The sequence below is a fragment of the Dasypus novemcinctus genome, chromosome 17, assembly GCF_030445035.2.
Source record: "Dasypus novemcinctus isolate mDasNov1 chromosome 17, mDasNov1.1.hap2, whole genome shotgun sequence".
NCBI lineage: Eukaryota > Metazoa > Chordata > Mammalia > Cingulata > Dasypodidae > Dasypus > Dasypus novemcinctus.
In genome coordinates, this window is record NC_080689.1 from 67,961,152 (window position 1) to 67,975,490 (window position 14,339).

The 14,339-nt window shown below is 40.7% G+C and overlaps 1 protein-coding gene and 1 pseudogene across 1 annotated transcript in view; both read right to left on the reverse strand.

The window, feature by feature from the left end:
• Positions 1 to 14,339, reverse strand: part of M1AP (meiosis 1 associated protein) — a 97,136-nt gene that overhangs the window by 74,551 nt on the left and 8,246 nt on the right. The window lies entirely within an intron of this gene.
• LOC101421999 (phosphoglycerate mutase 1-like) lies at positions 1,375 to 2,088 on the reverse strand (annotated as a pseudogene).

The window sequence follows — 14,339 nt, forward strand, 5'->3', positions numbered from 1 at the left end:
TCAAGAGGCATTTCACTGTCACAAAACAGTGGAGGGGACACTCCATATAACAGTGGAAGGAGGGTGTATTAGTTAGCAAAGGGGTGCTGATGCAAAATACCAGAAACTGGTTGGTTTTTATAAAGGTTATTTATTTTGGGTAGGAGCTTACATTTACCTGGCCATAAGCATAAGTTAGTTTTCTCACCAAAGTCTATTTTCACATGTTGGAGCAAGATGGCTGCCGACGTCTGCCAGGGTTCAGGCTTCCTAGGATCCTCTGGACTCAGCTCCTCTGGTTTCTCCGCAAGGTCAGCTGTAGACTATCAGGCGAATGGCTCTGTCTCCCCTTAGGATTTCTACCGTATCTAAGGAGCCATCTCTAGTCCTCTGTGTTCTTCTCCTGGCTCAGGTCCTCTATTCCTGGGGCTTGCTTCTCTTTCCTCTGCATGCTGACTTCCTGGGGCTCCAGCTTAAGACTTGAGCATCAAACTCCAACATCAAAATTCCAACATCAGAAAACCCTCAACTCTGTCCTTTGTCATGCCTTTTATCTGTGAGTCCTCACCCCTGGGTGGATGGGGACTCAACGCCCTAATGGCGTGGCCCAATCAAAGCCCTAATCATAACTTAATCATGACAGGTACAGACCAGATTAAAAACATAATCCAACATCTATTTTTGGAATTCATAACCATATCAAACTGCTACAGAGGGATTCTAAAATACACAGCAGGATGAACTCCTACTCCTTAGAAGTCAGAGCTTACCCCACAGTGGTATAAAGAATGGCTTATTTTCTGATGACCACATGTGGGACTATTATTTCAATTGCCACCAGAAACCCCAGAGGGTTTTTGTATTATTTACATACATTTTGTAAAAGTAAATTCAACATATAAACATTCAGGGTTGATCCCAACCTTCTGGAGCCAGCTCCTCTGAGGTTAGAGAGGAAATAAATAATTGTTTAGTTTTGTTTCTTAAATTACCATGCAGATTACATTAATCTTCCACTGGAATGACTAGAGCAGAGACCCCCAGACAGGGAATGACCTAACTAAGGAATGGTACAGGCTCCTGGGAATAGGCTCTTGCTTCCCCTCATGCCTTAGCATGGTTCCTCCCTATTTGTGCTCAAGCAGGTCTTCAGTAAACAAGGCACTCACAATACCCCAGGGTTGCTGCCTAGGTCCTGGACTGTGGACCCATGTTTGTTTGAGTGCAATGGGTGCAGAAGACTAAATGGTTAAAATGAAATGGGAGCCACCAGTCCCTCATCTGCAGCTATAACTTAAAATGCCTACAGATGTGGTCAGTGTAGGAAAGAGGTGTAGAGGAAGGGGCTGAGGATGGGCAGGGAGGGCATTTCTTTGGATAGTAGTCTGCTTCCCTTCACTTCTTGGGCTTTCCCTGGGCAGCTACAGCTTCCATGGCCTTACATACAGTCTCTTCATCCCCTAGGAACTGCATGGCTCGACTGGCTTCAAGCTCTTGTCCAACTCATAGACAATGGGAATACCAGTGGGCAGGTTCAGCTCCATGATAACCTCTTCAGAGATATCCTTACAGTGCTTGACAGTGCCCTGAAGACTATTGCCATGTGCTGCAATCAGTACCATTTCCCCTCCTTGAACTGGGCTCTGGCAGTGTCCTTTAGACTCTCAGAGAAGGGGAGCTGATCTTCAGTGAGGTCTGCATATCTGCGATCCTCACTGACGCTGCTGTAGAAGGGATGGTCAGGCTCCATCGGTGGTAGTGGCACACATAGGATCACCTGCCAGGCTTGGCAGCCGTTTCTGCTTTATTGAGGCCAGTCAGACCCCCAATAGTGCTGCTCATTGAGGCACCAGGTTCTCACTACTGGCAGCCACATCTGGTCACTGGTTTCCAGCAGGGTTCACAGGGTCCGGATTGCTCTCTTTTGCACTGAGGTAAAGCAGATGTCAGACTCATACCCAGCATCTCGCAGTGCCTGCCTGCTGCACTTCGCCTCCTCACGTTCCACTGGACTCAAGTTGGCACGGTGTCGTACCAGCCGCTGAAGTGGTTCTCCAGGTTCCAGGTGCTCTGGCTGCCCCAGATCAGCACCAGCTTGTAGGCAGCCATGGCAACGGCTTCCAGATGCTGCGCACACTGGGGTTTGTTGAGATTCCACCTCTCAGCCATGCTTGTGAGCTCATGCCCCATGGCCTGGCTTCCACGCACTTTTTTGTCCAAAAATTGTTGAGAATTTTTGCAGCTATGTTCATTAGAGGTTGAATTGTAATTTTCTTTTTTTTGTAGTATCTTTATCTGACTTTGGTATTAGGGTGATGTTGGCTGCATAAAATGTATTGGGCAATTTTCCCTCCTCTTCAACTTTTTGGAAGAGTTTAAACAGGTTTGGTATTAATTCTCAAAAACCTTGGTAGAATTCACCTGTGAAGTCATCTGAACCTGGACTTTTCTTTGTTGGCATATTCCCTCTCCTCCCTTGCTAAGATGGCTCCTTCCTCTGCTCATTGTCTGCTCCTGTGTCTGCTCATTGTGTCCACTGGTCTTCTTTAGGAGGCACCAGGAACCCAATCCTGAACCTCTCATGTGGGAGGCAAGTGCCCAACTGCTGGAGCCACATCTGCTCCCTGCTCATTGTATCTGCTTGTTTTGTCTGTTTTCTCATTGCATCAGCTTCGTTGTGTCTGCTCATTGCGCCTGCTCGTCTTTTTAGAAGGCACTTGGAACAGAACCTGGGACCTCATGTGGGAGGTGGGAGCCCAGCTGCTTGAGCCACATCAGTTCCCTGTTGGGAGATTTTTGATGACTGATTCAGTCTCTTTAAATGTGACTGATTTACATTCCTGCATTTCTTGTATGTCGGTGTAAGTTTACGTGTTTCTAGGAATTTGTCCATTTCATCTAGGTTGTCTAATTTCATGGCATATCCTCCTGTAATTTCTTGTAATATGATCCTTTTTATTTCTATGGGGTCAGTCGTGACTGATTTTATTTATTTGCATCTTCTCTCTTTTTCTTTGTTACTCTAGCTAGGGTTTGTCAATTTTACTGCTCTTCAAAAATAATTTGTCCAGTTTGTTGGCATGCAGTTTTTTATAATATCCTTTAATGTTCTATTTTATTTCTGTGGGGTCAGTCGTAAGTTCCCCATTTCATTTCTGATTTTATTTATTTGCATCTTCTCTCTTTTTTCTTTGTTTACTCTAGATAAGGGATTGTCAATTTTATTGATCTCCTCAAATTATCAACTTTTGGTTTTGATGATTTTCTCTACTGTTTTTTGTTCTCAATTTCATTTATTTCTGTTTTTTCTTCTGCTTGTTTTGGGATTGGTTTGCTGTTCTTTTTCTAGTTTCTCTAGTTGTTCAGTTAGATCTTTAATTTTAGCTCTTTCTTCTTTTTTAATATTGGAGTTTAGGGCTGTAAATTTCCCTTTCAGCATTGCCTTTGCTGTATCCTATAAGTTTTGATACACTGTGTTCTCGTTTTCATTCGTCTCAATATATTTACTGATTTCAATTAAAATTACTTTTTTGACACACTGATTATTTAGGCGTGTATTGTTCGGTCTCCATACATTTGTGAATTTCCCCCTTTCCTGTTTATTATTGATTTCATTTTTTTTCATTATGATCTGAAAAGGTGCTTTGTATATTTTCAGTCTTTTTATATTTATTGACAGCTGCATTGTGCCCTAACATGTGCTCTATCCTGGAGAAAGATCCATTAGGACTTGAGAAGAATGTATAACCTGCTGATTTGGGATGCAACTTTCTGTATACGTCCATTAGGTCTAGCTCGTTTATCATATTGTTCAAGTTCTCTGTTTCCTTGTGGCTCTTCTGTCTAGTTGTTCTATCTAATGATGTGAGTGGTGTGTTGAAGTCTCCAACGATTATTGTAGAGATGTCTATTTCTCACTTCAGTTTTGCCAGAGTTTGCCTCACGTATTTTGGGACACCCTGGTTAGGTGCATGGATATTTATGACTATTATTTCTTTCTGGTGGATATCCCTTTTATTAGTATATAATGGCCTTCTGTATCTCTTATCACTTTTCTTTTTGAATTTAAAGTCTGTTTTGTCTGATATTAGTATAGCTATGCCTGCTTTTTTTGGGTTACTCTTTGTGTTGAGTATCTTTTCCCAACCTTTCACTTTCAGCTGGGATTTAGTGGCTGGAGGCTGGGTGTTACTGCCATTGTTTGATTCTTCCTTCAATTTATTCTGGATCTTTAGGATTGTCCTGTTGGTTGCTCGAATTTGGGCCCTGGCCCAGTAATAGGTTGCAGACCCACTTCCAAGGGCCTTGGGGAGGGAGGCTATAAAGGCCGGAAAAATCCTCTCTCACTTATTTACTTTCAATTTCTTCACATATATTTTCTTTCTTGACCAGCAGATAGCACTCTTCAGCAGTCCTCTCAGTTCAAAGACTGGTGGAAGAGTGTTGGCTGCAACACGGACCAGATCAATATAAGGAGTGAGGGAGTGCCTTTCCTCTCCCTTTTCTCTTTCCTGCTGGCTGAAATACAGACAAAAGGACATGAGCCAAAGTAGCCCGCTTGGACCTCGAGCTGTGGCTGTTTTGCAGATGGTGTAGAGCAACAAATCAGAAGGTGAATGGCTCTCCATCTAATGTGGAATTGCCTAAAATTACTTGAGAGACAAGTAAACATCTACCTTATTTAAGATGATTTATTTGGGGTTGCTATTATTCACAAACTGAATCTAATCTTCACTGATTCAAATGCCATTAAAAAAATATCCCTCTACTTTTTTTTGGTAGTGCTTGGGTGGAACCAACAGTAAAAGTATTTTTTCAATTGCCAACTTTTGACAATAGTCAAAAGACTCTTTACACTTCTTTGCATTTAAATTTTCTAAAATGAGAATTTATTTTTTATCAGGGAAAAAAACCCACTAAATGTATTTTGAAGATTAAACAAATATTAACTTGTCTGTGTAAGTTTTTTTTCAAATGTTAAATAGAATGGTCCTTTGATGTATCTTCCAGGAAGAGATGACAAACTTTAGGAGAAGGAACTAATTCTCTAATAAGATTTGAAAATATTATCCACTTAAGTATTGGAAAATTCTGTCAAATGCAATGGTTTTTGAGCAATATTGAAATTAAGCTGTTCTTCCTGTCAGTAATCAGAAAATAGGATCAGTTGCTGAGGACACTCCTGGTTCAGAGAAGTAAAATCAAGTGACCAGGGCAGAAGAAGGTACTTCTTATTTTCTATTGCAGAAAGCCACATACCCAATTCATCTAAAGGATTATATCATTTAGACAAAAGCTAAATGGAAAGTATAAACACATCAATGCTTTATACCTCTTCAAAATGGAATCTAATCTCTCAGGAACTCACTTAAAATCACTTTGATTCTGGAAGTGATTTTAAAATGTAAGCTTTGCAGAAGTATTAATTGCCTTGGATCTGAAGAGCTTGTATAGTATAGTTCAGAAACAATTTCCACATATGAAAGGTTGATAACAGATTGATGAAAACTACAGAAAGTCCTATACTGTTCTTAGCTTTTTCCCTCATGAATTACCTAGGCGGCGTTTTATAAGGTAACAATACCAAAAGTTCTGAGTTGAGTTTCAAATGCAAAGATGCAAAACCACTAAGGTCAGGAATCTAAAGGGAGCTATTAGGTAAAGAGGGAGAGAATGGGCAATAGGAAGATGAGGTGCCCCTGAGCTGGTATTCTGCAATTTCCCAATCTACAGTCTGGACATGGGCTATAGTTAAACATTGACAAGGACTCAAATTCCATAAGCTTCCTCTGCTCTTTCTGATGGAGGTTTGAGGTTTTTACATTGTAGAATATTCAAAAATGCTCTGTGAGTTCCTGAGTTGAAATGTGGGTCCTTTTGATCACTTCTCCAGTTCATCCCCTTTCCACCGAATCAGGTACTGAAGCTATGCCCTTGTGGAAGCCCATTACTTATTATAACACAAACTTAGGTTCCTTGTTTTAGATTGCCTGGGTGAGTTTCAAGGTGCAGAATAGAATCCCTGATTTAATTAGAAGGACATTGTACAGAGGGGTGGAAGTTGGGATGAATGGGTAAGGACTGATGGACTCTCATTACATTTCTTCCAGCTTTTTGTGTAGATGGATAGGACAGATATGTCTAGAGGGTGTCCTTTTCCTAGATCCTGTACCAGTGGGTGTTCTCCTTGTTCTGATCCCTGCCACAGTGGAGGAAGTTTAGATGTCCCCATGGGTTACCTGTAGTTCCCTGGGTACTGGAGCTAGCTGTGTTAGGGATGTTGGGGAAGGAAAAGGACTAAAAGATACGGTTATATCTAATGGAGATATTCTGAGTGGAGGACTTTTGTGGGGTGATATATTTGAGCAATCATGTTAAATTGAGATGGTACAACTGGCACTTAGTCTTTGAGAGATGAAAGGTGCACAGATGTGCTTTGATGTTAGAAATCTTAAACTTCAGCCTGTAAACCTGGTCACAAACTGTGGTTGCAGTCAGGAACTGGTGGCTTGAAAGTCTATGGAATGAGAATATATAATTAAACATGGTAGTATAGCTTAGAACAGGTGGGGACCAGCTCAGGGGATGAAATCCATCAATTAAAAAAAAATTACTACCATTAGAATAGGGTCATGGCTGTGGGTGGAAGCATGGCCAGAGTGATATCCTAGAATATGAAGGGTTTGGGTATGAATAAAAAAGTCCCTTGAAGACTCTAGTGATGAATATAGGGCCAGGTGTGGGGTTCCCAAAAATTATTATGGAGCATTCAATATTGAGTAAGCTCGGATGACTATCCAACTCACCTCCTGGAGGCAATCAATATTACCAGCTTCTTGGTATATTTCCAGAGATATTTTTGTTAAATGAAAGAAAATGTAAATTATTTAACCCTATCTTTTTTCTTACCTAAATAGAAGAGACTGTGCTCTCTATCTTATTTTGGTGCTTTATTGTACTTAGGCAGTCATTTCATATGAATACATAAATAATGTCTTAAATTTTTTATGGCTACATAGTACTCTGTTAATGGATGGACAGTGAAGCCCTTACTGATGGACATTTAGTTTGTTCCCAATCTTTTGCTACTGCAAACAATGCTGAAACAAATAATCTTGTACTTAAATTATTTTTTGCACATGTGCAAATAGATCTGTAGGACAAGCTCCCATAAATAGGCTTGCTAGGTCAAAGGGCGTGTAAATTGTGATACCATTGCCAAATAGACCTCCATAGAAATTGTGTCAATTTATACATCCCCAAATGGCATATAAGTGTGCCTGTTTCTTCACCCTCTCATCAAAAGTATGTTATCAAACTTTCTTACCTTTGCCTATCATGTAAATATGGCATCTCAGCAAGTTTTTATTTAAATAGACTTTATTTTATAGAGCAGTTTTGAGTTAACAGAAAAATCTCACACAAAGTACAGGGAGTTCCCATATATCTCTCCCCCAACTCCCTACAGTTTCCCCTATTAATATCTTGCATTCACGTGGTACATTTGTTAGAACTGATGAACGAATACTGATATGTTATTATTGACTGAAGTCTCTAGTTTACATCAGGTCTCACTCTTTGTGTCTATGGGTTTTGCAAAATGTACAATGTCATGTATCCATCAAAGCATTATAAAGAATAGTTTCACTGTTTCCATGAAGCCCTGAACTCCATCTAGTCATCCCTTCCCCTCCCCCTGGACCTCTGGCAACCACTGATCTTTTTACTGTTTCTATAGTTTTGCCTTTTCCAGAATGTCATATAGTTGAAATCATACAATATGTAGTCTTTCACACTGACTTCTTTCACTTAGTCATATATATTTAAGGTTCCTCCATGTCTTTTCATGGCTTGATAGCTCATTTCTTTTTATTACTGAATAATATTTCATTGTATGGATGTATCACAGTTTGTTTACACGTTCAATTTTTTTTTTTTAATTAGAGAAGTTGTGGCTTTATAGAATAATCAGCTTTGTAAGACATCTTCGTTGCTTCAATTTTTGGCAATTACGAATAGCTATTTGTATGTAGGTTTTTGTGTGGACAGTTTTCAACTCATTTGGGTAAATACCTAGGAGGAGGGCAATTGCTGGATTCTATGGTAAGTCTATACTTAACTTTGTAAGAAACTGCCAGATTGCCTTCCAAAGTGGCTGAGCTATTTTGCATTCCCATCAGCTATGAAGGAGAGTTCCTTTTATGTCACACCTTTGCTAACATTTGGTGTTAACAGTGTTTTGGATTTTAGCCATTCTAATAATAGGTGAGTAGTGGTATCTCATTATTATTTATTTGTTTGTTTGTTTATTTATTTAGGTACCAGGGACTGGGGATTGAACCCAGGACCACATATATGGGAAGCCAGTGCTCAACCACTGAGCTACATATGCTTCCCTAAATTCGTATTATCCTTTTTTCCCCTTTATTTTCTTTTAAATGTTACATTAAAAAAATATGAGGTCCCCATATACTCCCCATCCCACCCACCCCACCCCTCCCATATCAACAACCTCTTCCATCATTGCAGCACATCCACTGCACCTGGCGAATACGTTCTGGAGCACCGCTGCACCACATGGACAGTGGGCCACATTGTAGTCCACACTCTCCCCCAGGCCACCCAGTATCATTTGTTTTCGCTTGTTGTTTGTTGTTTTTGTTTTTTCAGGAGGCACTGGGAGCCAAATCTGGGACCTCCCCTGTGGGAGGTGGGTGCTCAACTGCTTGAGTCACATCTGCTCCCTCATCATTATTTTTTTTTTTAAAGATTTATTTTTATTTATTTAATTCCCCTCCCCTCCCCCAGTTGTCTGTTTTCTGTGTCTTTTTGCTGTGTCTTGTTTCTTTGTCCGCTTCTGTTGTTGTCAGCGGCACGGGAAGTGTGGGCGGCGCCATTCCTCGGCAGGCTGCTCCCTCCTTCGCGCTGGGCGGCTCTCCTTATGGGCGCACTCCTTGAGTGTGGGGCTCCCCTACGCGGGGGACACCCCTGTGTGGCACGGCACTCCTTGCGCGCATCAGCACTGCGCATGGGCCAGCTCCACACGGGTCAAGGAGGCCTGGGGCTTGAACCGTGGACCTCCCATGTGGTAGACGGACGCCCTAACCACTGGGCCAAAGTCCGTTTCCCTCATTATTTTTTATTAGAGAAGTGTGGGTTGCAGAACAATCATGCATAAAAGGTAGGATTCCCTTAAACCACCCTATTAATTAACACCTTGCATATTGGTGTGGCACATTTGTTACAATTGATGTAAGCACATTTTAATAATTGTAGTATTAACATGTTTTAACCTAGGGCTCACTGTTTGTGTTGTATAGTTCCACAAATTAAAAAAAAAATTGATTCTAGTACCATATGTATAATCTAACATTTCCCTCTTTACCCACATTCAAGTACACAGTTCAGTGCTCTTAATTACATTCACAATGTTGTGCTACCATCACCAGCAAAGTTTTAATTTGCATATCTCTTATTATGAGTGATTCTGAACATTTGTTTGAGTCATTTGCATTTCCTTTTCTGAAAACTATATATATATCTTTTCTAATTTTCAATTGGATTATTAGTCTTTTTCTTATTGATATTTATGTACCTAGGGAAATTAATCTTTAATATGAGAAGCAAATATTTTCCTCATATTGTCTTTTGTCTTTAGACATACCATTTTTTTTGCCAAGCATAAATTCACTATTTTACACAGTAAAAGAATTAAAAAAAAAAAAAGATTTATTTATTTATTTCTCTCCCCTTCCCCCCCACCCCGGTTGTCTGTTCTCTGTGTCCATTTGCTGCGTCTTCTTTGTCTGCTTCTGCTGTTGTCAGCAGCACGGGAATCTGTGTTTCCCATTGCCGCGTCATCCTGTTGTGTCATTTTTCCGTGTGGGCGGCACCATTCTTAGGCAGGCTGCACTTTCCTTCGCGCTGGGCGGCTCTCCCCACGGGGCGCACTCCTTGTGGGGCTCCCCCATGCGGGGGACATGCCTGCGTGGCACAGCACTCCTTGCGCGCATCAGCACTGCGCATGGGCCAGCTCCACATGGAAAGAATTTATTAATCTTTTATTTTTGGACTTCTGGGTTTTATGTTATGCTTAGAAAGATCTTTCATACTCTGATGAATCTGTGGATCATTAGTTTTGATTTTCTTTTGTTGAACCAACTTTGCACACCAGGTATATTATTCTTTTAATATGTGGTTGAATTCAGTTTGCTGGTTTGTTGGGGATTTTTGCACCTACATTCATAGGAGATATTGGCTTGCAGTTTTCTTTTCTTGTGTTATCTTTATCCAGCTTTAGTATGAGGGTGATGTTGGCCTTTTAGAACATGTTAGGGAGTGTTCCTTCCTCTTCAAATTTTGGGACATGTTTGAGAAGAATTGGAATGAATTCTTTCTGGGAATGTTTGGTAGAATTCCCCTATGAAACGATCTGGTCCTGGGCTTTTCTTTGTTGGGAGATTTTTAATTATTAAAAAAAAGGTGTGTGTGTGTGTGTTTGTGTGTATGTTGGGAGATTTTTGATTAATGATTCAATCTCTTTACTAGTAAATGGTTTGTTGAGGTCTTCAATTTCTTTCTTTCTTTTTCTATTTTTTTTGAGTTAATGTAGGTAGTTTGTATATTTCTAAAAATGTGTCCATTTCATCTAGGTTATCTAATTTATTGGCATAGTATCATTTATCATCCTTTTTATTTCAGCAGGGTCAGTAGTAATGGGCCCTTTTCATTTCTAATTTTCATTATTTGTGTCCTCTCTTTTTCTGTCAGTCCAGCTAAAGATGTCTATTTTGCTGATATTTTCAAAGAGCCAAATTTCTATTTTGTTGATTCTATTTTTTTTTCCTATTTCATTTATATAAACTCTAATATTTCCTTCTGCTTTCTTTGGGTTTAGTTTGCTCTTCTTTTTCTAGTTCTTACAGTTTTGAGGTTGTCTCTGATTTGAAGTCTTTCTTCTTTTTTAATGTTAACATTTAAAACTATAAATTTCCCTCTCAGCACTGCCTTCACTGCATCCCATAAGTTTTGGTATTTTGTATTCTCATTTTCATTTGCCTCAAGATATTTCCTAATTTTGCCTCTAATTTCCTTTTTTTTTTTTTTTTTTGGGTACTGGGACCAGGGATTGAACCCAGGATCTCATATGCAGGAGGCTGGTGCTCAACCACTGAGCCACATTGGCTCCCCTGAGTTGGCTCCCTTGTCTATTTGCTCGTTGTTTGCGCGTTTTCTTTTAGGGAGGCACTGGGAACTGAACCGAGGACCTCCCATGTAGAAGGCAGGTGCTCAATTGCTTGAGCCACATCCACTCCCCTCTTATTTCCTCTTTTGCCTACTGGTTGTTTAAGAGTATGTTGCTCAATTTCCACATATTTGTGAATTTCCCATTTCTCCCTCTATTATTGATTTATAACTTCATTCTGTTGTGGTTGCAGAATATACCTTGTATGATTTCAGTATTTTTTATTTTTTGAGATTTGTTTTGTGACCCAACATATGATTTACCCTGGAGAATGATACATGTGTACTTGAGAAGAATGTGTATTCTGTTTTCATTGGGTGCAGTGTTGTATACATGTCCATTAGGTCTAGTTGGTTTAGTGTATCATTCAAGTCTTGTACTTTTTTTTTTTTAAAGATTTATTTTTTATTTATTTCTCTCCCCTTCCCCCCCACCCAGTTGTCTGCTCTCTGTGTCCATTCACTGAGTGTTCTTCTGTTACTGTTTCTATCCTTATCAGCGGCACCGGCAATCTGTGTTTCTTTTTGTTGCATCTTCTTGCTGTGTCAGCTCTCGGTGTGTGCAGCACCGTTCTTGGGCAGGCTGCACTTTCTTTCACGCTGGGCAGCTCTCCTTACGGGGTGCACTCCTTGTGCGTGGGGCTCCCCTATGCGGGGACACCCCTGCGTGGCACGGCACTCCTTGCGTGCATCAGCACTGCGCATGGGCCAGCTCCACACGGGTCAAGGAGACCCAGGGTTTGAACTGTGGACCTCCCATGTGGTAGGCAGATGTTCTATCCATTGGGCCAAATCTGCTTCCCCTGTACTTCTTTATTGATATTTTTACTAGGTGATCTATCCTGTTTAGAGTAGTATGTTAAAGTCTCCTACTATTAATGTAGAACCATCAATTTCTTCCTTCAAATCTGTCAGTATTTGCTTCATATATTTTGGGACTCTGCTGTTAGGAGAATATATATTTATAATTACTATATCTTCCTGTTAAAGTGTCCCCTTTATCAGTATGTAATCATCATCTTTGTCCCTTTTAACTGTTTTTGACTTAAATTCTATTTTATCTAATATTAGTACAGCCACCCCAGCTCTCTTTTGGTTACTACTTGCACAGTATCTATATTTTTTCCATCCTTTCACCCTCAACCTACTTGTATCTTTGCTTTGAGATAAGTCTCTTGCAGATAGCATATAGTTGGGTCATACTTTTTAAATCCGTTTTGCCAATCTCTGCTTTTTAACTGTAGAGTTTAATCCAGGCACATTTATTTATTTATTTATTTATTTTTGGCTTCTGAGTATCTTCTTTTTTTTTGTCTTTATTTATTTAATATTGTGTTGTAGGCACTCTTGGCTCCCTGGTGTGGTGGTTGACCTTCTTCAACTCCATGTTGGCTGAGTGGGGTAAGTCCAATAAACCACAGCGTAGGAGCTGAAGTCTGTTGAGGCTCAGGGCCTGGCTATCATATGGTCAGTCCAGAGATTCAGATCCTCTGGGTATATATTAAACTCCAGCACCAACTACAGTTCTGGTAAACGTAACAGGAGAGGCTTGTGAAAAAAGATCACATCTGAGTTCAGCTCCATCACACAGAAACACAAACTCCAAAGAAGGGCCAACCGACATGGCACTGAACTCCATCTGCCATGACCATAGAACCTGTGGGTCTCTGTAGCCCTCAGAAGAACCAATACCCGGGGTTGTATCTACTTTATCTGTCTCTGGGACTCTGCTGAGGTGTGCATAAGGGCAACCCCTCCGATAACCTCCTGGCTCTTTTTGGAGACTCATAGCCATATAAACTCATTTGTCCTTTCCATTTCCCCCTTTGATTCAGGTCAAAAAGCATTTTTAACTCCTGGTATTATATGTAAACTGAGATATTCTGCTGGTCCGAGTTGACCCTTTTATTCAAGGTCATTTTCTAGTTACATCATCATCAGTTGGTACTTGGTAGTTATCCCTTGGCACCAGGGAGGCTCATCCCTGGGAGTCATGTCCCATGCTGGGGGGAAGGCAATGCATTTACATGCTGAGTTTGGCTTCAAGACTGGCCACATTTGAGCAACATGGAGGCTCTCAGGAGGTAACTCTTAGGCACCCTGAAGCTCTAGGCCTTGTTCTTATTTCAGTTGCACAGGCTCACAAGCATAGTCATTAGTATCAAGGGCTCATTGTTGGACCTTCCTTCTTTTTTGGTCTTTGCCATTGCACTTGGGGGATTGTTGCTTTTCCTTTAGGGACTGTGATAGAGCTCCCCTGGCTAGGAACTCAGCACTCCCTCAGTTGTTGTTTTTAATTGTATCCACTATGAAAATATGCAAACATTTTTATGTACCCTGGATATATGCCCTGGAGAACTCCCTGCCAACCATGTGTCCCCTGTTAATAACATCCCACACCAGTAGTCCTCCCCTAATCCAGGTACATTTGAAGTCACCACTGATAATACAGGTCTTTCCTCTTCCCTTTTGCTATTTGGACTTCATAAATCTTATACCTTTTTTGCTGCCTCACTTCCACTAAAGCCTACTTTTATATTTGTTTGCTTTCTTGTATTGTACCATATTGAGTGTCTTCTCATTTCTACCTGGATATATTTTTCATTTGTATTCCTTGTGGTTACCACAGGGTTAGAATTTAACATCCTAAATATATAGTAATTATATTTGGTTTGATAACAATTAACTTCTCTCTCTCTTTTTATTATTATTTCTCTCCCCCCCCCCCCCCCCAGTTGTCTGCTTTCTGTATCCATTTGCTGTGTGTTCCTCTGTCAGTGGCACCAGAAATCTGTTATCTCTTTTTGTTGCATCATCTTGCTGCATCAGCTCTCTCCATGTGTGCAGTGCCACTCCTGGGCAGGCTGCACTTTTTTTTTTTTTCCACGCTGGGCAGCTCTCCTTATAGGGCACACTCTTTGTATGTGGGGCTTCCCTATGCGGGGGACACCCCTGTGTGGCATGGCACTCCTTGCATGCATCAGCACTGTGCGTGGACCAGCTCATCACACGGGTCAGGAGGCCCTGGGTTTGAATCCTGGACCTCCCATGTGTAGGTGGATGCTCTATCCATTGAGTCAAATTCACTTCCCCCACCTTAACTTCAATAGTATGCA